This window comes from Mugil cephalus, chromosome 2, assembly GCF_022458985.1.
Source record: "Mugil cephalus isolate CIBA_MC_2020 chromosome 2, CIBA_Mcephalus_1.1, whole genome shotgun sequence".
NCBI lineage: Eukaryota > Metazoa > Chordata > Actinopteri > Mugiliformes > Mugilidae > Mugil > Mugil cephalus.
In genome coordinates, this window is record NC_061771.1 from 28,808,863 (window position 1) to 28,830,198 (window position 21,336).

At 53.9% G+C, this 21,336-nt stretch overlaps 1 protein-coding gene and 11 non-coding genes across 13 annotated transcripts in view; 7 read left to right on the plus strand and 5 right to left on the minus strand.

Annotated features, from left to right (window-relative positions):
• The window catches only part of LOC125001704 (B-cell receptor CD22-like), a 39,108-nt gene that overhangs the window by 6,810 nt on the left and 10,962 nt on the right, over positions 1–21,336 (minus strand). The window lies entirely within an intron of this gene.
• trnaa-ugc lies at positions 3,563–3,633 on the plus strand. Its single transcript has one exon. It is a non-coding gene; the product is annotated as a tRNA-Ala (tRNA).
• trnas-aga lies at positions 4,554–4,631 on the minus strand. Its single transcript has one exon. It is a non-coding gene; the product is annotated as a tRNA-Ser (tRNA).
• trnaa-ugc lies at positions 5,503–5,573 on the plus strand. The gene has a single exon. It is a non-coding gene; the product is annotated as a tRNA-Ala (tRNA).
• On the plus strand, positions 6,230–6,301 carry trnag-ucc. The gene has a single exon. It is a non-coding gene; the product is annotated as a tRNA-Gly (tRNA).
• trnas-aga lies at positions 6,503–6,584 on the minus strand. The gene has a single exon. It is a non-coding gene; the product is annotated as a tRNA-Ser (tRNA).
• Positions 7,463–7,533, plus strand: trnaa-ugc. Its single transcript has one exon. It is a non-coding gene; the product is annotated as a tRNA-Ala (tRNA).
• Positions 8,187–8,258, plus strand: trnag-ucc. Its single transcript has one exon. It is a non-coding gene; the product is annotated as a tRNA-Gly (tRNA).
• trnas-aga lies at positions 8,465–8,543 on the minus strand. Its single transcript has one exon. It is a non-coding gene; the product is annotated as a tRNA-Ser (tRNA).
• trnag-ucc lies at positions 15,638–15,709 on the plus strand. The gene has a single exon. It is a non-coding gene; the product is annotated as a tRNA-Gly (tRNA).
• Positions 15,899–15,979, minus strand: trnas-aga. The gene has a single exon. It is a non-coding gene; the product is annotated as a tRNA-Ser (tRNA).
• trnaa-ugc lies at positions 20,067–20,138 on the plus strand. The gene has a single exon. It is a non-coding gene; the product is annotated as a tRNA-Ala (tRNA).

Below are 21,336 nucleotides of genomic sequence, written 5' to 3' on the forward strand. Positions count from 1 at the left end.
TCCAAACCCTTCTTGTCCATGCTCATCCAGAAAATTGGAACGGTCACAAACCGCCTTCTATGCCCAATGCGCTTCCTCTTGCTTTCCTAAGGTGAGGGGGCACTTTTTCCCCCCATCCCTCTTTGCGTTTTTACACCCTGAAGGGGGACCTTTCTGCTTCTCCGACAGGTTGAAATTTTCGAGGGGAAAAAAGGACGGGTTCTTTAAGGTAAATTTTGGGAGGGTGGAAATTATTAAGTGGAAGGGAGAAAGGGAGGAGGCCAAGGAAAGGTATGACGAGTCAGGTATTGCAGCTCGGACATTCTTAACTGGGGGAAAACCCTTTTGTCCCACTTCACGCTAATTTCAGCAATTTTTTTAAAGTGACACTCACGAACAACCCTTGCAAATTCAGTTTCCCCGTGGTTTTAATCCCTTCAGTGAAGCACTCCAACAGTTACCGGTCCCGCAGGGTCTTTTGTAAAGCTTTAGTGTTTAGCACACCAAGCCGTGTCGCCCATTATGTTTAATGAAAATGGTTTTAAGGCCCCGGGATAGCGGGACCTTTGCCTCTTAACATGAAACCTTCACCATGGTTTAGAGCAATGCAGCAGGAAAGGATGCCCCTCCATCCAAAATTTTTACTAAAGGAAACTTAATGAGCAACAGGCAGGACAAGCTGGAGACCTCCTGATTAAAAAAATATAAAGGGTGGATGTAAAAAATATCAAGGAAAAGCGAAACGCTTAAATCCTTACACGTCCCTCATAGGGGGGAGACCGAGTCAGAAGGAAGGACACAAACGATGGGTAACTTAAACCTATTTAAACCTTGCACCCCCGGGGAAACGGTCAAGGTTGTATACTTTGGACTTCAAGTACGTCCGTAGTTCTCAAGAACAAACTTCTATCACTCTCCCCCCCCCCCCCCCCCCCCCCCCCCCCCCCCCCCCCCCCCCCCCCCCCCCCCCCCCCCCCCCCCCCCCCCCCCCCCCCCCCCCCCCCCCCCCCCCCCCCCCCCCCCCCCCCCCCCCCCCCCCCCCCCCCCCCCCCCCCCCCCCCCCCCCCCCCCCCCCCCCCCCCCCCCCCCCCCCCCCCCCCCCCCCCCCCCCCCCCCCCCCCCCCCCCCCCCCCCCCCCCCCCCCCCCCCCCCCCCCCCCCCCCCCCCCCCCCCCCCCCCCCCCCCCCCCCCCCCCCCCCCCCCCCCCCCCCCCCCCCCCCCCCCCCCCCCCCCCCCCCCCCCCCCCCCCCCCCCCCCCCCCCCCCCCCCCCCCCCCCCCCCCCCCCCCCCCCCCCCCCCCCCCCCCCCCCCCCCCCCCCCCCCCCCCCCCCCCCCCCCCCCCCCCCCCCCCCCCCCCCCCCCCCCCCCCCCCCCCCCCCCCCCCCCCCCCCCCCCCCCCCCCCCCCCCCCCCCCCCCCCCCCCCCCCCCCCCCCCCCCCCCCCCCCCCCCCCCCCCCCCCCCCCCCCCCCCCCCCCCCCCCCCCCCCCCCCCCCCCCCCCCCCCCCCCCCCCCCCCCCCCCCCCCCCCCCCCCCCCCCCCCCCCCCCCCCCCCCCCCCCCCCCCCCCCCCCCCCCCCCCCCCCCCCCCCCCCCCCCCCCCCCCCCCCCCCCCCCCCCCCCCCCCCCCCCCCCCCCCCCCCCCCCCCCCCCCCCCCCCCCCCCCCCCCCCCCCCCCCCCCCCCCCCCCCCCCCCCCCCCCCCCCCCCCCCCCCCCCCCCCCCCCCCCCCCCCCCCCCCCCCCCCCCCCCCCCCCCCCCCCCCCCCCCCCCCCCCCCCCCCCCCCCCCCCCCCCCCCCCCCCCCCCCCCCCCCCCCCCCCCCCCCCCCCCCCCCCCCCCCCCCCCCCCCCCCCCCCCCCCCCCCCCCCCCCCCCCCCCCCCCCCCCCCCCCCCCCCCCCCCCCCCCCCCCCCCCCCCCCCCCCCCCCCCCCCCCCCCCCCCCCCCCCCCCCCCCCCCCCCCCCCCCCCCCCCCCCCCCCCCCCCCCCCCCCCCCCCCCCCCCCCCCCCCCCCCCCCCCCCCCCCCCCCCCCCCCCCCCCCCCCCCCCCCCCCCCCCCCCCCCCCCCCCCCCCCCCCCCCCCCCCCCCCCCCCCCCCCCCCCCCCCCCCCCCCCCCCCCCCCCCCCCCCCCCCCCCCCCCCCCCCCCCCCCCCCCCCCCCCCCCCCCCCCCCCCCCCCCCCCCCCCCCCCCCCCCCCCCCCCCCCCCCCCCCCCCCCCCCCCCCCCCCCCCCCCCCCCCCCCCCCCCCCCCCCCCCCCCCCCCCCCCCCCCCCCCCCCCCCCCCCCCCCCCCCCCCCCCCCCCCCCCCCCCCCCCCCCCCCCCCCCCCCCCCCCCCCCCCCCCCCCCCCCCCCCCCCCCCCCCCCCCCCCCCCCCCCCCCCCCCCCCCCCCCCCCCCCCCCCCCCCCCCCCCCCCCCCCCCCCCCCCCCCCCCCCCCCCCCCCCCCCCCCCCCCCCCCCCCCCCCCCCCCCCCCCCCCCCCCCCCCCCCCCCCCCCCCCCCCCCCCCCCCCCCCCCCCCCCCCCCCCCCCCCCCCCCCCCCCCCCCCCCCCCCCCCCCCCCCCCCCCCCCCCCCCCCCCCCCCCCCCCCCCCCCCCCCCCCCCCCCCCCCCCCCCCCCCCCCCCCCCCCCCCCCCCCCCCCCCCCCCCCCCCCCCCCCCCCCCCCCCCCCCCCCCCCCCCCCCCCCCCCCCCCCCCCCCCCCCCCCCCCCCCCCCCCCCCCCCCCCCCCCCCCCCCCCCCCCCCCCCCCCCCCCCCCCCCCCCCCCCCCCCCCCCCCCCCCCCCCCCCCCCCCCCCCCCCCCCCCCCCCCCCCCCCCCCCCCCCCCCCCCCCCCCCCCCCCCCCCCCCCCCCCCCCCCCCCCCCCCCCCCCCCCCCCCCCCCCCCCCCCCCCCCCCCCCCCCCCCCCCCCCCCCCCCCCCCCCCCCCCCCCCCCCCCCCCCCCCCCCCCCCCCCCCCCCCCCCCCCCCCCCCCCCCCCCCCCCCCCCCCCCCCCCCCCCCCCCCCCCCCCCCCCCCCCCCCCCCCCCCCCCCCCCCCCCCCCCCCCCCCCCCCCCCCCCCCCCCCCCCCCCCCCCCCCCCCCCCCCCCCCCCCCCCCCCCCCCCCCCCCCCCCCCCCCCCCCCCCCCCCCCCCCCCCCCCCCCCCCCCCCCCCCCCCCCCCCCCCCCCCCCCCCCCCCCCCCCCCCCCCCCCCCCCCCCCCCCCCCCCCCCCCCCCCCCCCCCCCCCCCCCCCCCCCCCCCCCCCCCCCCCCCCCCCCCCCCCCCCCCCCCCCCCCCCCCCCCCCCCCCCCCCCCCCCCCCCCCCCCCCCCCCCCCCCCCCCCCCCCCCCCCCCCCCCCCCCCCCCCCCCCCCCCCCCCCCCCCCCCCCCCCCCCCCCCCCCCCCCCCCCCCCCCCCCCCCCCCCCCCCCCCCCCCCCCCCCCCCCCCCCCCAGTGACACAATTTAGTGGGCTAGCAATTAGCGCTGTGCACAAACCGAGTGCAAACCAGTAACCTTCCTACAGCTCTTGCTGACATCAACCAAGAATGACAAGGTGCGTACCTGATTGCACTGCAGTTTGCTGTGTCATTTTACACCCTTGCACAGGGGATGTAGCTCAGTGGTAGAGCGCATGCTTTGCATGTATGGGCCCCGGGTTCAATCCCCGGCATCTCCAGCTTTAGCTTGCTGTCTCAATGTTTGTTAACACCCGCATGGAGACCCAAGCGACAACTGCGACCAACTGTGTCTCTTTGTCCATAGCTGTAGCAATCTCTTCCTTGCCCTGAGAGGGGGACGAGGGTGTGTCTGGAACATTACTGGCATGAAAGTGGTCAGAATGATCAGAGAAAGGAAAGGTGGTAACCAGGGAATTGGCCTTTTAACAGGTGAGTTAGCGGCTCTAATGACTGAATTTAAGCGTATCATAGGCAGGTTGGAGAACTGTTGATTCAGCTACGAGTGGACAATTGCAGGCCATGAAAGCTGGACAGGGGCAAGGCAGGGCAGAGTGAACAACAGTGTTTGATGACCAGGCAACGTTGTCCCAAGCTTGTCAAGGTGTGCCAGAGCTTCAGCAGCACATTTCTTTCTAAGACTTGTTGTGTTGTGGAAGAACAACCTTTTCCTCCAGTGCTCCCGTTTACACCTTGGCTACGGCCTTGTGACAAAGTTTAGTAGGCCAGCAATTAGTGCTGTATACAAACAGGTGGAATCTAGTCCTCTCAACACTGACAGAAATGCACAGACCTTTTGACAAGATCAGAACTTCAAGCCCGTGCTCTCAACACGGCGACGTGCGCTGATTTGTCCAAAGATCCCCGTCTGTAGCGTTGTGGTATAGTGGTGGCATAGCTGCCTTCCAAGCAGTTGACCCGGGTTGATTCCCGCCAAGCAGCTTCTTTTGTTTAGCCTAAAGGACTGTAAAGATGAGCAATAACAAGTGGATTAAGTTTGCAATTAGTGCTGTACACAACAATACAGTTCGCAGCAACCAGCTGTGACGCCGCCAATATACTTTGAACGTGTTGAGTACAGTTTTGTATACATACTCATACATCTGTTTGAGGGTGCATTTGAAAGAGAAAAACAGCCACTCGTTGTCGGCAGGATTCGAACCTGCGGGGGAACCCCAATGGATTTCTAGTCATCGCCTTAACACTCGGCCACGACAACGCCCTTCAAGCTCGGGATGGGGAATTTTCGCTTTTTTATTTGGTTTTGACAAAATGCAGAGCAACGAGGGACCATAATCTGGGAGATGACCACCCCTCCTCCGCATTTCCAAAAAATAAAATTCTTATCATGAAAACCAGGTGGACAACTGCTAAACCCATCAAGAGCCGATCAGCAAGGCCAGAGAAAGAGCTTCTGTGGCAGAGCACTTTCTAAGACTTGTTATTTTGAAGAAAACAGGTCCTGCAGTACAACATGAGTGGGGTGTGGGGTGAGTGAGGAGCAGTGTTGGCATGAAATATGCCAGAATGATCACAGGAAGGAAGAAAGCACCGACCAACAGTCCGAAGCTGCCCCCACCTCCTCTACATCCTCATTCACACCTTGGCCCCTCACCCCGCATTTCCCAAATACCACGTCTCATGACTAGCCAGTTGAGAAAGCAGGTAGACCACGGGACCCGGATCAGCAAGGCCAAGGACAATACATATACCCAGGATTGCTGAAGGTGTGGGCAGAGCTTGTGTAGAACATTACGCTAAAGTAAGTTTAAGTGTACATACTTGTTGTTGTTGTGCAAGAACAGGATCGAGAGGAATGTCACTGCAGTACGCAGTGAAAAGCTGAAAATGATCAGTGAAAAGAATCAGTGGTACTCACCCACAAAGGCCAACCCCTTCCTCTAATGTTCCCATTTACACTGCGTCTTCCCACTCCAAGTGACACAATTTAGTGGGCTAGCAATTAGCGCTGTGCACAAACGAGTGCAAACCAGTAACCTTCCTACAGCTCTTTGCTGACATCAACCAAGAATGCACAAGGTGCGTACCTGATTGCACTGCAGTTTGCGTGTCATTCTAACCCTTGCACAGGGGATGTAGCTCAGTGTAGAGCGCATGCTTTGCATGTATGAGGTCCCGGGTTCAATCCCCGGCATCTCCAGCTTTAGCTTGCTGTCTCAATGTTTGTTAACACCCGCATGGAGACCCAAGCGACAACTGACGACCAACTGTGTCTTCTTTGTCATAGCTGTAGCAATCTCTTCCTTGCCTGAGAGGGGGACGAGGCTGGTCTGGAACATTACTGGCATGAAAGTGGTCAGAATGATCAGAGAAAGGAAAGGTGGTAACCAGGGAATTGGCCTTTTAACAGGTGAGTTAGCGGCTCTAATGACTGAATTTAAGCGGTATCATAGGCAGTTGGAGACTGTTGATTTAGCTACGAGTGGACAATTGCAGGCCATGAAAGCTGGACAGGGGCAAGGGCAGGGCAGAGTGAACAACCAGTGTTTGATGACCAGCAACGTTGTCCCAAGCTTGCTCAAGGTGTGCACAGAGCTTCAGCAGCACATTTCTTTCTAAGACTTGTGCTGTTGTGGAAGAACAACCTTTTCCTCCAGTGCTCCCTTTACACCTTGGCTACGGGCCTTGTGACAAAGTTTGTAGGCCAGCAATTAGGCTGTATACAAACAGGTGGAATCTAGTCCATCTCAACAGCTGACAGAAATGCACAGACCTTTTGACCAAGATCAGAACTTCAAGCCCGTGCTCTCAACACGGCGACGTGCGCTGATTTTGTCCAAAGATCCCCTGTCTGTAGCGTTGGTGGTATAGTGGTGAGCATAGCTGCCTTCCAAGCAGTTGACCCGGGTTCGATTCCCGGCCAACGCAGCGTTCTTTTGTTTAGCCTAAAGGACTGTAAAGATGAGCAATAACAAAGTGGATTAAGTTTGCAATTAGTGCTGTACACGAACAGATACAGTTCGCAGCAACCAGCTGTGACGCCGCCAATATACTTTGAACGTTTGAGTACATTTTCGTATACAACTCATACATCTGTTTGAGGTGCATTTGAAAGAGAAAACAGCCACTCGTTGTCGGCAGGATTCGAACCTGCGCGGGGAAACCCCAATGGATTTCTAGTCCATCGCCTTAACCACTCGGCCACGACAACGCCCTCCATAGCTCGGGATGGGGAATTTTCCTTTTTTATTTGGTTTTGAGCAAAATGCAGACGACGAGGGACCATAATCTGGGGAGATGGACCACCCCTTCTCCGCATTTCCAAAAACTAAATTCTTATCATGAAAAGCCAGGTGAGACAACTGCTAAACCCATCAAGAGCCAGATCAGCAAGGCCAGAGAACAAGCTTCTGTGGCAGAGCACTTTCTAAGACTTGTTATTGTGAAGAAACAGGTCCTGCAGTACAACATGATGGGGTGTGGGGTGAGTGAGGGCAGTGTGGCATGAATATGCCAGAATGATCACAGGAAGGAAGAAAGGCACCGACCAACAGTCGAAGCTGCCCCCACCTCCTCTAACATCCTCATTCACACCTTGGCCCCTCACCCCCGCATTTCCCAAACTACCACGCTCATCGTGACTAGCCAGTTGAGAAAGCAGGTAGACCCACCGGGACCCGGGTCAGCAAGGCCAGAGGACAATACAATATCAACCAGGATTGCTGAAGTGTGTGCAGAGCTTGTGTAGAACATTACGCTAAAGTAAGTTTAAGTGTAATACTTGTCGTTGTTGTGCAAGAACAGGATCGAGAGGAATGTCACTGCAGTACGCAGTGAAAAGCTGAAAATGATCAGTGAAAAGAATCAGTGGTACTCACCCACAAAGGCCAACCCCTTCCTCTAATGTTCCCATTTACACTGCGTCTTCCCACTCCAAGTGACACATTTAGTGGCTACAATTAGCGCTGTGCACAAACCGAGTGCAAACCAGTAACCTTCCACAGCTCTTTGCTGACATCAACCCAAGAATGCACAAGGTGGTACCTGATTGCACTGCAGTTTGCTGTGTCATTCTTACACCCTTGCACAGGGGATGTAGCTCAGTGGTAGAGCGCATGCTTTGCATGTATGAGGCCCCGGTTCAATCCCCGGCATCTCCAGCTTTAGCTTCTGTCTCAATGTTTGTTAACACCCGCATGGGGACCCAAGCGACAACTGACGACCAACTGTGTCTTCTTTGTCCATAGCTGTAGCAATCTCTTCCTGCCTGAGAGGGGGGACGAGGGTGTGTCTGAACATTACTGGCATGAAAGTGGTCAAGAATGATCAGAGAAAGGAAAGGGTAACCAGGGAATTGGCCTTTTAACAGGTGAGTTAGCGGCTCTAATGACTGAATTTAAGCGGTATCATAGGCAGGTTGGAGAACTGTTGATTCAGCTACGAGTGGACAATTGCAGGCCATGAAAGCTGGACAGGGCAAGGGCAGGGCAGAGTGAACAACCAGTGTTTGATGACCAGCAACGTTGTCCCAAGCTTGCTCAAGGTGTGCACAGAGCTTCAGCAGCACATTTCTTCTAAGACTTGTTGCTGTTGTGGAAAAAACCTTTTCTCCAGTGCTCCCGTTTACACCTTGGCTACGGCCTTGTGACAAAGTTTAGTAGGCCAGCAATTAGTGCTGTATACAAACAGTGGAATCTAGTCATCTCAACAGCTGACAGAAATGCACAGACCTTTTGACCAAGATCAGAACTTCAAGCCCGTGCTCTCAACACGGCGACGTGCGCTGATTTTGTCCAAAGATCCCCTGTCTGTAGCGTTGGTGGTATAGTGGTGAGCATAGCTGCCTTCCAAGCAGTTGACCCGGGTTCGATTCCCGGCCAACGCAGCGTTCTTTTGTTTAGCCTAAAGGACTGTAAAGATGAGCAATAACAAAGTGGATTAAGTTTGCAATTAGTGCTGTACACGAACAGATACAGTTCGCAGCAACCAGCTGTGACGCCGCCAATAGTACTTTGAACGTGTTGAGTACAGTTTTCGTATACATACTCATACATCTGTTTGAGGTGCATTTGAAAGAGAAAAACAGCCACTCGTTGTCGGCAGGATTCGAACTGGCGGGGAAACCCAATGGATTTCTAGTCCATCGCCTTAACCACTCGGCCACGACAACGCCCTTCCATAGCTCGGGATGGGAATTTTCGCTTTTTATTTGGTTTTGAGCAAAATGCAGAGCACGAGGACCATAATCTGGGAGATGGACCACCCCTTCTCCGCATTTCCAAAAACTAAAATTCTTATCATGAAAAGCCAGGTGAGACAACTGCTAAACCCATCAAAGCCAGATCAGCAAGGCCAGAGAACAGAGCTTCTGTGGCAGAGCACTTTCTAAGACTTGTTATTGTTGAAGAAAACAGGTCCTGCAGTACAACATGAGTGGGGTGTGGGGTGAGTGAGGAGCAGTGTTGGCATGAATATGCCAGAATGATCACAGGAAGGAAGAAAGGCACCGACCAACAGTCCGAAGCTGCCCCCACCTCCTCTAACATCCTCATTCACACCTTGGCCCCTCACCCCCGCATTTCCCAAACTACCACGCTCATCATGACTAGCCAGTTGAGAAAGCAGGTAGACCCACCGGGACCCGGATCAGCAAGGCCAGAGGACAATACAATATCAACCCAGGATTGCTGAAGGTGTGTGCAGAGCTTGTGTAGAACATTACGCTAAAGTTAGTTTAAGTGTAATACTTGTTGTTGTTGTGCAAGAACAGGATCGAGAGGAATGTCACTGCAGTACGCAGTGAAAAGCTGAAATGACAGTGAAAAGAATCAGTGGTACTCACCCACAAAGGCCAACCCCTTCCTCTAATGTTCCCATTTACACTGCGTCTTCCCACTCCAAGTGACACAATTTAGTGGGCTAGCAATTAGCGCTGTGCACAAACCGAGTGCAAACCAGTAACCTTCCTACAGCTCTTTGCTGACATCAACCCAAGAATGCACAAGGTGCGTACCTGATTGCACTGCAGTTTGCTGTGTCATTCTTACACCCTTTCACAGGGGATGTAGCTCAGTGTAGAGCGCATGCTTTGCATGTATGAGGCCCCGGGTTCAATCCCGGCATCTCCAGCTTTAGCTTGCTGTCTCAATGTTTTTAACACCCGCATGGAGACCCAAGCGACAACTGACGACCAACTGTGTCTTCTTTGTCCATAGCTGTAGCAATCTCTTCCTTGCCTGAGAGGGGGACGAGGGTGTGTCTGGAACATTACTGGCATGAAAGTGTCAGAATGATCAGAGAAAGGAAAGGTGGTAACCAGGGAATTGGCCTTTTAACAGGTGAGTTAGCGGCTCTAATGACTGAATTTAAGCGGTATCATAGGCAGGTTGGAGAACTGTTGATTCAGCTACGAGTGACAATTGCAGGCCATGAAAGCTGGACAGGGGCAAGGCAGGGCAGAGTGAACAACCAGTGTTTGATGACCAGCAACGTTTCCCAAGCTTGCTCAAGGTGTGCACAGAGCTTCAGCAGCACATTTCTTTCTAAGACTTGTTGCTGTGTGGAAGAACAACTTTTCCTCCAGTGCTCCGTTTACACTGGCTACGGCCTTGTGACAAAGTTTAGTAGGCCACAATTAGTGCTGTATACAAACAGGTGGAATCTAGTCCATCTCAACAGCTGACAGAAATGCACAGACCTTTTGACCAAGATCAGAACTTCAAGCCCGTGCTCCAACACGCGACGTGCGCTGATTTTGTCCAAAGATCCCCTGTCTGTAGCGTTGGTGGTATAGTGGTGAGCATAGCTGCCTTCAAGCAGTTGACCCGGGTTCGATTCCCGGCCAACGCAGCGTTCTTTTGTTTAGCTAAAGGACTGTAAAGAGAGCAATAGGAAATTTCATTAGTGCTGTACACGAACAGATACAGTTCGCAGCAACCAGCTGTGAGCCGCCAATATACTTTGAAGTGTTGAGTACATTTTGTATACATACTCATACATCTGTTTGAGGGTGCATTGAAAGAGAAAAACAGCCACTCGTTTCGGCGGATTCGAACCTGTGCGGGAACCCCAATGGATTTCTAGTCCATCGCCTTAACACTCGGCCACGACAACGCCCTTCATGCTCGGATGGGAATCTTCGCTTTTTATTGTTTTGAGCAAAATGCAGCACGAGGGACATAATCTGGAGATGGACCACCCCTCCCCGCATTTCCAAAAACTAAAATTCTTATCATGAAAAGCAGTGAGACAACTGCTAACCATCAAGACAGATCAGCAAGGCCAAAACAGAGTTCTTGCAGAGCACTTCAAGACTTGTTTTGTTGAAGAAACAGTCCTGCAGTACAAATGAGTGGGGGTGGTGATGAGGAGCAGTGTTGGCATGAATATGCAAATGATCACAGAGGAAGAAAGCACCGACCCAAGTCCGAAGCTCCCCACCTCTCTAACACCTCATCACACTTGGCCCCTCACCCCCCATTTCCAAACTACCACGCTCATCATGACTAGCCAGTTGAGAAAGCAGGTAGACCCACCGGGACCCGGATCAGCAAGGCAGAGGACAATACAATATCAACCCAGGATTGCTGAAGTGTGTGCAGAGCTTGTGTAGAACATTACGCTAAAGTAAGTTTAAGTGTAATACTTGTCGTTGTTGTGCAAGAAACAGGATCGAGAGGAATGTCACTGCAGTACGCAGTGAAAAGCTGAAAATGATCAGTGAAAAGAATCAGTGGTACTCACCCACAAAGGCCAACCCCTTCTCTAATGTTCCCATTTACACTGGTCTTCCCATCCAAGTGACACAATTAGTGGGCTAGCAATTAGCGCTGTGCACAAACCGAGTGCAAACAGTAACCTTCTACAGCTCTTTGCTGACATCAGCCCAAGAATGCACAAGGTGCGTACCTGGTTGCACTGCAGTTTGCCGTGTCATTCTTACACCCTTGCACAGGGGATGAGCTCAGTGGTAGAGCGCATGCTTTGCATGTATGAGGCCCCGGGTTCAATCCCGGCATCTCCAGCTTTAGCTTGCTGTCTCAATGTTTGTTAACACCCGCATGGAGACCCAAGCGACAACTGACGACCACTGTGTCTTCTTTGTCCATAGCTGTAGCAATCTCTTCCTTGCACTGAGAGGGGGGACGAGGGCTTGTCTGGAACATTACTGGCATGAAAGTGTCAGAATGATCAGAGAAAGGAAAGTGGTAACCAGGAATTGGCCTTTTAACAGTGAGTTAGCGCTCTATGACTGAATTTAAGCGGTATCATAGGCAGGTTGGAGAACTGTTGATTCAGCTACGAGTGGACAATTGCAGGCCATGAAAGCGGACAGGGGCAAGGGCAGGCAGAGTGAACAACCAGTGTTGATGACCAGGCAACGTTTGTCCCAAGCTTGCTCAGGTGTGCACAGAGCTTCAGCAGCACATTTCTTCTAAGACTTGTTGTGTTGTGGAAGAACAACCTTTTCTCCAGTGCTCCCGTTACACCTTGGCTACGGGCCTTGTGACAAAGTTTAGTAGGCCAGCAATTAGTGCTGTATACAAACAGGTGGAATCTAGTCCATCTCAACAGCTGACAGAAATGCACAGACCTTTTGACCAAGATCAGAACTTCAAGCCCGTGCTCTCAACACGGCGACGTGCGCTGATTTTGTCCAAAGATCCCTGTCTGTAGCGTTGGTGTATAGTGGTGAGCATAGCTGCCTTCCAAGCAGTTGACCCGGGTTTGATTCCCGGCCAACGAGCGTTCTTTTGTTTAGCCTAAAGGACTGTAAAGATGAGCAATAACAAATTAATTTCTTGTCGACACGAACAGATACAGTGCGCAGCAACACTGTGAGCCGCCAATCTACTTGAATGTTGAGTACAGTTTTCGCATACATACTCATACATCTGTTTGAGGTGCATTTGAAAAGAGAAAAACAGCCACTCGTTGTCGGCAGGATTCGAACTGCGGGGGAACCCCAATGGATTTCTAGTCATCGCCTTAACCACTCGGCCACGACAACGCCCTTCCCTACTCGGATGGGAATTTCGCTTTTTTATTTGGTTTTGGGAGGCAAAATGGCAAAAACTAAACACGAGGAGGAAAACCCTAATCCTGGGCCCTCGGCCCTCAAAACACCGCAATTTTTTCCCAGAATATACAAAAAACCCCAACATCCGTGAAACCTAAGCCCAGTTTAAAAACAGAAAAGGCAGGTAGACCCACCGGACCCGGATCAGCAAGGCCAGAGGACAATACAATATCAACCCAGGATGCTGAAGGTGTGTGCAGAGCTTGTGTAGAACATACGCTAAAGTAAGTTTAAGTGTAATACTTGTCGTTGTTGTGCAGAACAGGATCGAGAGGAATGTCACTGCAGTACGCAGTGAAAAGCTGAAAATGATCAGTGAAAAGAATCAGTGGTACTCACCCACAAAGGCCAACCCCTTCCTCTAATGTTCCCATTTACACTGCGTCTTCCCACTCCAAGTGACACAATTTAGTGGGCTAGCAATTAGCGCTGTGCACAAACCCATGCAAACCAGTAACCTTCCTACAGCTCTTTGCTGACATCAACCCAGAATGCACATGCGTACCTGATTGCACTGCAGTTTGCTGTGTCATTCTTACACCCTTGCCCAGGGATGTAGCTCATGGTAGAGCGCATGCTTTGCATGTATGAGGCCCCGGGTTCAATCCCCGGCAACTCCAGCTTTAGCTTGCTGTCTCAATGTTTGTTAACACCCGCATGGAGACCCAAGCGACAACTGATGACCACCTGTGTCTTCTTTGTCCATAGCTGTAGCAATCTCTTCCTTGCACTGAGAGTGGGGGCGAGGGCTGTGTCTGGAACATTACTGGCATGAAAGTGGTCAGAATGATCAGAGAAAGGAATGGTGGTAACCAGGGATGGCTTTTAACAGGTGAGTTAGCGGCTCTAATGACTGAATTAAGCGGTATCATAGGCAGGTGGAGAACTGTTGATTCAGCTACGAGTGGACAATTGCAGGCCATGAAAGCTGGACAGGGCAAGGGCAGGGCAGAGTGAACAACCAGTGTTTGATGACCAGGCAACGTTGTCCCAAGCTTGCTCAAGGTGTGCACAGAGCTTCAGCAGCACATTCTTCTAAGACTTGTTGCTGTTGTGGAAGAACAACCTTTTCCTCCAGTGCTCCCGTTACACCTTGGCTACGGGCCTTGTGACAAAGTTTAGTAGGCCAGCAATTAGTGCTGTATACAAACAGGTGGAATCTAGTCCATCTCAACAGCTGACAGAAATGCACAACCTTTTGACCAAGATCAGAACTTCAACCCGTGCTCTCAACACGGCGACGTGCGCTGATTTTGTCCAAAGATCCCTGTCTGTAGCGTTGGTGGTATAGTGGTGAGCATAGCTGCCTTCCAAGCAGTTGACCCGGGTTCGATTCCGCCAACGCAGCGTTCTTTTGTTTAGCCTAAAGGACGTAAAGATGAGCAATAACAAAGTGATTTAGTTGCAATTAGTGCTGTACACGAACAGATACGTGCGCAGCAACGCCGCCCAATATACTTGAACGTGTTGAGTACAGTTTTCGATACATACTCATACATCTGTTTGAGGGTGCATTTGAAAGAAAAACAGCCACTCTGTCGGCAGGATTCGAACCTGCGCGGGGAAACCCCAATGGATTCTAGTCCCTCGCCTTAACCACTCGGCCACGACAACGCCCTTCCATAGCTCGGATGGGGAATTTCGCTTTTTATTGGTTTTGAGCAAAATGCAGAGCAACGAGGGACCATAATCTGGGAGATGGACCACCCCTCTCCGCATTTCCAAAAAACTAAAATTCTTATCATGAAAAGCCAGGTGAGACAACTGCTAAACCATCAAGAGCCAGATCAGCAAGGCCAGAGAACAGAGCTTCTGTGGCAGAGCACTTTCTAAGACTTGTTATTGTTGAAGAAAACAGGTCCTGCAGTACAACATGAGTGGGGTGTGGGGTGAGTGAGGAGCAGTGTTGGCATGAATATGCCAGAATGATCACAGGAAGGAAGAAAGGCACCGACCAACAGTCCGAAGCTGCCCCCACCTCCTCTAACATCCTCATTCACACTTGGCCCCTCACCCCCGCATTTCCCAAACTACCACCTCATCATGACTAGCCAGTTGAGAAAGCAGGTAGACCCACCGGACCCGGATCAGCAAGGCCAGAGACAATACATATCAACCCAGACTGCTGAGGTGTGTGCAGAGCTTGTGTAAACATTACGCTAAAGTAAGTTTAAGTGTAAATTGTCGTTGTTGTGCAAGAACAGGATCGAGAGGAATGTCACTGCATACGCAGTGAAAAGCTGAAAATGATCAGTGAAAAGAATCAGTGGTACTCACCCACAAAGGCCAACCCCTTCCTCTAATTTCCCATTTACATGCGTCTTCCCACTCCAAGTGACACATTTAGTGGGCTAGCAATTAGCGCTGTGCACAAACCGAGTGCAAACCAGTAACCTTCCTACAGCTCTTTGCTGACATCACCAAGAATGCACAAGGTGCGTACTGATTGCACTGCAGTTTGCGTGTCATTCTTACACCCTTGCACAGGGGATGTAGCTCAGTGGTAGAGCGCATGCTTGCATGTTGAGGCCCCGGGTTCAATCCCGGCATCTCCAGCTTTAGCTTGCTGTCTCAATGTTTGTTAACACCGCATGGAGACCCAAGCGACAATGACGACAACTGTGTCTTCTTTGTCCTAGCTGTAGCAATCTCTTCCTTGCACCGAGAGGGGGGACGAGGGGTGTGTCTGAACATTACTGGCATGAAAGGGTCAGATGATCAGAAGAAAGGAAAGGTGGTTTTAACAGGTGAGTTAGCGCTCTAATGACTGAATTTAAGCGGTATCATAGGCAGGTTGGAGAACTGTTGATTCAGCTACGAGTGGACAATTGCAGGCCATGAAAGTGGACAGGGCAAGGGCAGGCAGAGTGAACAACCAGTGTTTGATGACAGGCAACGTTGTCCAAGCTTGCTCAAGGTGTGCACAGAGCTTCAGCAGCACATTTCTTTCTAAGACTTGTTGCTGTTGTGGAAGAACAACCTTTTCTCCAGTGCTCCCGTTTACACTTGGCTACGGCCCTTGTGACAAAGTTTAGTAGGCCAGCAATTAGTGCTGTATACAAACAGTGGAATTAGTCCATCTCAACGCTGAAGAAATGCACAGACCTTTTGACCAAGATCAGAACTTCAAGCCCGTGCTCTCAACACGGCGAGTGGCTGATTTTGTCCAAGATCCCCTGTCTGTAGCGTTGGTGGTATAGTGGTGAGCATAGCTGCCTTCCAAGCAGTTGACCCGGGTTCGATTCCCGGCCAACGCAGCGTTCTTTTGTTTAGCCTAAAGGACTGTAAAGATGAGCATAAAGATAAGGCAATTAGTGCTGTACACGAACAGATACAGTCGCAGCAACAGCTGTGATGCCGCCAATATACTTTGAAGTGTTGAGTACATTTTCATACATACTCATACATCTGTTTGAGGGTGCATTTGAAAGAGAAAAACAGCCACTCGTTGTCGGCAGGATTCGAACCTGCGCGGGAAACCCCAATGGATTTCTAGTCCATCGCCTTAACCACTCGGCCACGACAACCCCTTCCATAGCTCGGATGGGAATTTTCGCTTTTTTATTTGTTTTAGCAAAATGCAGAGCAACGAGGACCATAATCTGGGAGATGGACCACCCCTCTCCGCATTTCCAAAAACTAAAATTCTTATCATGAAAGCCAGGTGAGACAACTGCTAACCCATCAAGAGCCAGATCAGCAAGGCCAGAGAACAGAGCTTCTGTGGCAGAGCACTTTCTAAGACTTGTTATTGTTGAAGAAAACAGGTCCGCAGTACAACATGAGTTGGGTGTGGGGTGAGTGAGGAGCAGTGTTGGCATGAATATGCCAGAATGATCACGGAAGGAAGAAAGGCACCGACCAACAGTCAAGCTGCCCCCCCCTCTAACATCCTCATTCACACCTTGCCCCTCACCCCCGCATTTCCCAAACTACCACGCTCATCATGACTAGCCAGTTGAGAAAGCAGGTAGACCCACCGGGACCCGATCAGCAAGGCCAGAGGACAATACAAATCAACCCGGATGCTGAGGTGTGTGCAGAGCTTGTGTAGAACATTAGCTAAAGTAGTTTAAGTGTAATACTTGTCGTTGTTGTGCAAGAACAGGATCGAGAGAATGTCACTGCAGTACGCAGTGAAAAGCTGAAAATGATCAGTGAAAGAATCATGGTACTCACCCACAAAGGCCAACCCCTTCCTCTAATGTTCCCATTACACTGGTCTCCCACTCCAAGTGACACAATTTAGTGGGCTAGCAATTAGCGCTGTGCACAAACCGAGTGCAAACCAGTAACTTCCTACAGCCTTTGCTGACATCAACCCAAAATCACCCAAAATGCTACGATTGCACTGCAGTTTCGTGTCATTCTTACACCCTTGCACAGGGATGTAGCTCAGTGGTAAGCGCATGCTTTGCATGTATGAGGCCCGGGTTCAATCCCGGCATCTCCAGCTTAGTTCTGCTCAATTTGTTAAAACCCGCATGGAGACCCAGCACAACTGACGACCAACTGTGTCTCTTTGTCCTAGCGTAGCATCTCTCCTGCCGAGGGGGGACGAGGGTGTGTCTGAACATTACGGCATGAAGTGGTCGAATGATCAGAAAGGAAAGTGGAAAACCAGGTGAGTAGCGCTCTAATGACTGAATTAAGCGGTACATAGAGGTTGGAAACTGTGATTCCTACGAGTGGACAATTGCAGGCATGAAAGCTGACAGGGCAGGGAGGGGAGTGAACAACCAGTGTTTGATGACCACAACGTTGTCCCAAGCTGCTCAAGGTGTACGAGCTCAGCAGCACATTTCTTCAAGACTTGTTGGTTGTGGAAGAACAAACCTTTCCTCCGTGCTCCCGTTTACCCTCCTACGGGCCCTTACAATTAGACCCAATATCAAACAAACAAACTGCCACTCAACAGCAAAAACACAACCTTTACCAAATCAAACTCAACCCGTCTCAACCCGGGAACCCTATTTTCCAAAGACCCCCAACAAATTAAAACCCCCACATTACCCCACCCCCAACCACGCGTTTACCAAACAAAACAAAAATTGCAAACAAAACAACAGATACATCGCAGAACAGCCTTCCCCAAAACTTGGAGGTGGACAATTTTAAAACCATACAATGTTAGGGCATTAAAAGAAAAACAGCCACTTGCCAGATCAACTGCGGGGAAACCCAATGGATTTTGTCCAAAATCCCCGCCCTTATAGCTGGAAGGGGTTTTTCCCGGGTTTTTTTTTGTTTAGCAAAATGAGAGCAAGAGGCAATCTGGGATGCCACCCTTCCGCTTCAAAAATTTTAAATTTTTCATAAACTAACACTGTAACCCTAAAGAGAAACAGGCCAGGAACGCCTGGCGGATTCAAGATTTTATTGTTAAATAACCAAACGCCTTTCCAAGTGGGGGTGGGGAAATTTTGCTAATTGGATGACAATGAGAGAAGGGACCAAGCCCCGCCCCCTCCCAATCCCAACACCGACCCGCTTCCCAATCAGACTAGCCGTTGAGAAAGCAGTAGACCCACGGCCCGGGTCAGCAAGGCCAAGGACAATCAAATCAACCGGGTGCGAGGGTGTGCAGAGCTTGTGTAGAATAGAAAGTAGTTAAGTGTAATATTGTGTTGTGTGCAAGAACAGGACGAGAGGAAGTCACTGCAGTACGCAGTGAAAAGCTGAAAATGATCTGAAAAGAATCAGGTCCCCAAAGGCCAACCCTTCCTCTAGTCCCATTTACACTGCGTCTTCCCACTCCAAGTGACACAATTTGTGGCTAGCAATTAGCGCTGTGCACAAACCGATGCAACAGTAACTTCCTACAGCTTGCTGACATCAACCCCATGCACAAGGGTACGATGCACTGCAGTTCGTGTCATTTTACACCTTGCCAGGGATGTACTCAGTGTAGAGGCATGCTTTGCAGTATGAGCCCCGGTCAAACCCGGGATCTCACTTAGCTTGCTGTCTCATTTTTAACACCGCAGGGGACCAAGGACAACTGAGACACTGTGTCTCTTTGTCCTAGCGTACATCTCTCTTGCCGAGAGGGGGGCGGGGTGTTGGAAATACTGGCTGAAAGTGGCAAATGATAGAGAAAGAAGGGGTACAGGAATTGCCTTTACAGGTGAGTTACGCTCTGACTGAATTAACGGTATCATAGCAGGTTGAGAACTGTTGATCAGCTACGATGGAATTGCAGGCCAGAAAGCTGACAGGGCAAGGGCAGGAAGTGAAAACCGTGTTTGATGACCAGGCAACGTTGTCCCAAGCTTGCTAAGTGTCACAAGCTTCAGCAGCACATTTCTTTCAAGACTTTTGCGTTGTGAAAAACAACCTTTTCTCATGCTCCCGTTTACACTTGCTACGGCCTTTGACAAGTTTAGTAGGCCAGATTAGTGCGTATACAAACAGTGGAATCTATCCATCTCAAAGCTACAAAATGCAAGACCTTTTGCCAAAGAACTTCAAGCCGTCCTCAACGGGAGTGCGTGATTTGTCCAAAGATCCCTGCTGTAGGTGGTGTATAGTGGTAGCATAGCTGCCTTCCAAGCATTGACCGGTTCGATTCCCGGCAGAGCGTCTTTTGTTTAGCCTAAAGGACTTAAAGTGAGCAAAAACAAAGTGGATTAGTTGCAAATTTGTGCTTCACGAACAGATACAGTGCGCACAACGCCGCAATTACTTTGAAGTGTGATACTTTGATACAACTCAACATTGTTTGAGGTATTTGAAAAGAAAACAGCCACTCGTTGTCGGCGGATTCGAACCTGCGCGGGAACCCCAAGGATTTAGTCCTCGCTTAACCACTCGGCCACGACAACCCCTCCATACTCGGATGGGATTTTCGCTTTAAGGTTTTAAAGCAAGAGAGCAACGAGGACCATAATCTGGAGATGGACCACCCTCTCGCTTTCCAAAAAACTAAAATTCTATCAGAAAACCAGGTAGACACTGCTAAACCATCAAGAGCATCAGCAAGGCCAGAGAACAAGCTCTGTGGCAAGCACTTTCTAAGCTTGTTTTTGTTGAAGAAAAGGTCCGCGTACAACTGAGTGGGTGTGGGTGAGTGAGAGAGTGTGCATAATGCCAAATGTCACAGGAAGGAAGAAAGGCACGACCAACGTCCGAGCTGCCCCACCCCCTAAATCCCTTCACACCTTGGCCCCACCCCCGCATTTCCAACTACCACGCTATCATGAAGCAGTTGAGAAAGAGGTAGACCCCGGACCCCGGGTCAGCAAGCCGAGACAATACAAATCAACCCAGGATGCGAGGTGTGGCAAGCTTGTGTAAACTTAGCTAAAGTAAGTTTAAGTTATACTTCGTGTGTGCAAGAACAGGCGAGAGAATGCAGCAGTACGCATGAAAAGCTGAAAATGCGTGAAAAGATCTGGTACTCACCACAAGGCCAACCTTCTCTAATGTCCCATTTACACTGCGCCTTCCCACTCCAAGTGACACAATTTAGTGGGCTAGCAATTAGCGCTGTGCACAAACCGAGTGCAAACCAGTAACCTTCCTACAGCTCTTTGCTGACATCAACCCAAGAATGCACAAGGTGCGTACCTGATTGCACTGCAGTTTGCTGTGTCATTCTTACACCCTTGCACAGGGGATGTAGCTCAGTGGTAGAGCGCATGCTTTGCATGTATGAGGCCCCGGGTTCAATCCCCGGCATCTCCAGCTTTAGCTTGCTGTCTCAATGTTTGTTAACACCCGCATGGAGACCCAAGCGACAACTGACGACCAACTGTGTCTTCTTTGTCCATAGCTGTAGCAATCTCTTCCTTGCACTGAGAGGGGGGACGAGGGGTGTGTCTGGAACATTACTGGCATGAAAAGGGGCAGAATGATCAAGAAAGGGAAAGGGAAAAAAAAAAAAAAAAAAAAAAACCAGGCAATTGCCTTTTAACAGGTGAGTTAGCGGCTCTAATGACGAATTTAAGCGGTATCATAGGCAGGTTGGAGAACTGTTGAAATTTAGCTACGAGTGGACAATTGCAGGCCATGAAAGCGGACAGGGGGAAGCAGGGCAGATGAACAACCAGTTTTGATGACCAGGCAACTTGTCCCAAGCTTGCTCAAGGTGTGCACAGAGCTTCAGCAGCACATTTCTTTCTAAGACTTGTTGCTGTTGTGGAAGAACAACCTTTTCCTCCAGTGCTCCCGTTTACCCCCTTGGCTACGGGCCTTGTGACAAAGTTTAGTAGGCCAGCAATTAGTGCTGTATACAAACAGGTGGAATCTTTGTCCATCTCAACAGCTGACAGAAATGCACAGAACCTTTTGACCAAGATCAGAACTTCAAGCCCCTGCCTCAACACGGCGAGTGCGCTGATTTTGTCCAAAGATCCCTGTCTGTAGCGTTGGTGGTATAGTGGTGAGCATAGCTGCCTTCCAACAGTTGACCCGGTTCGATTCCCGCCAACGCAGCGTTCTTTTGTTTAGCCTAAAGGACTGTAAAGATGAGCAATAAAAGGGAAAATTCAATTAGTGCTGTACACGAACAGATACAGTTCGCAGCAACCAGCTGTGAGCCGCCCCAAAATAAATTGAAGTGTTGAGTACAATTTTTCTAAAAACTCATACATCTGTTTGAGGTGCATTTGAAAGAGAAAAACAGCCACTCGTTTTCGGGAGGATTCGAACCTGCGCGGGAAAACCCCAATGATTTCTAGTCCATCGCCTTAACCACTCGGCCACGACAACACCCTTCCATAGCTCGGGATGGGGGAATTTTCGCTTTTTTATTTGGTTTAAGCAAAAGCAGAGCAACGAGGGACCATAATCTGGGGGATGGACCACCCCTCCTCCGCATTTCCAAAAAACTAAAATTCTTATCATGAAAAGCCAGGTGAGACAACTGCTAAACCCTCAAGAG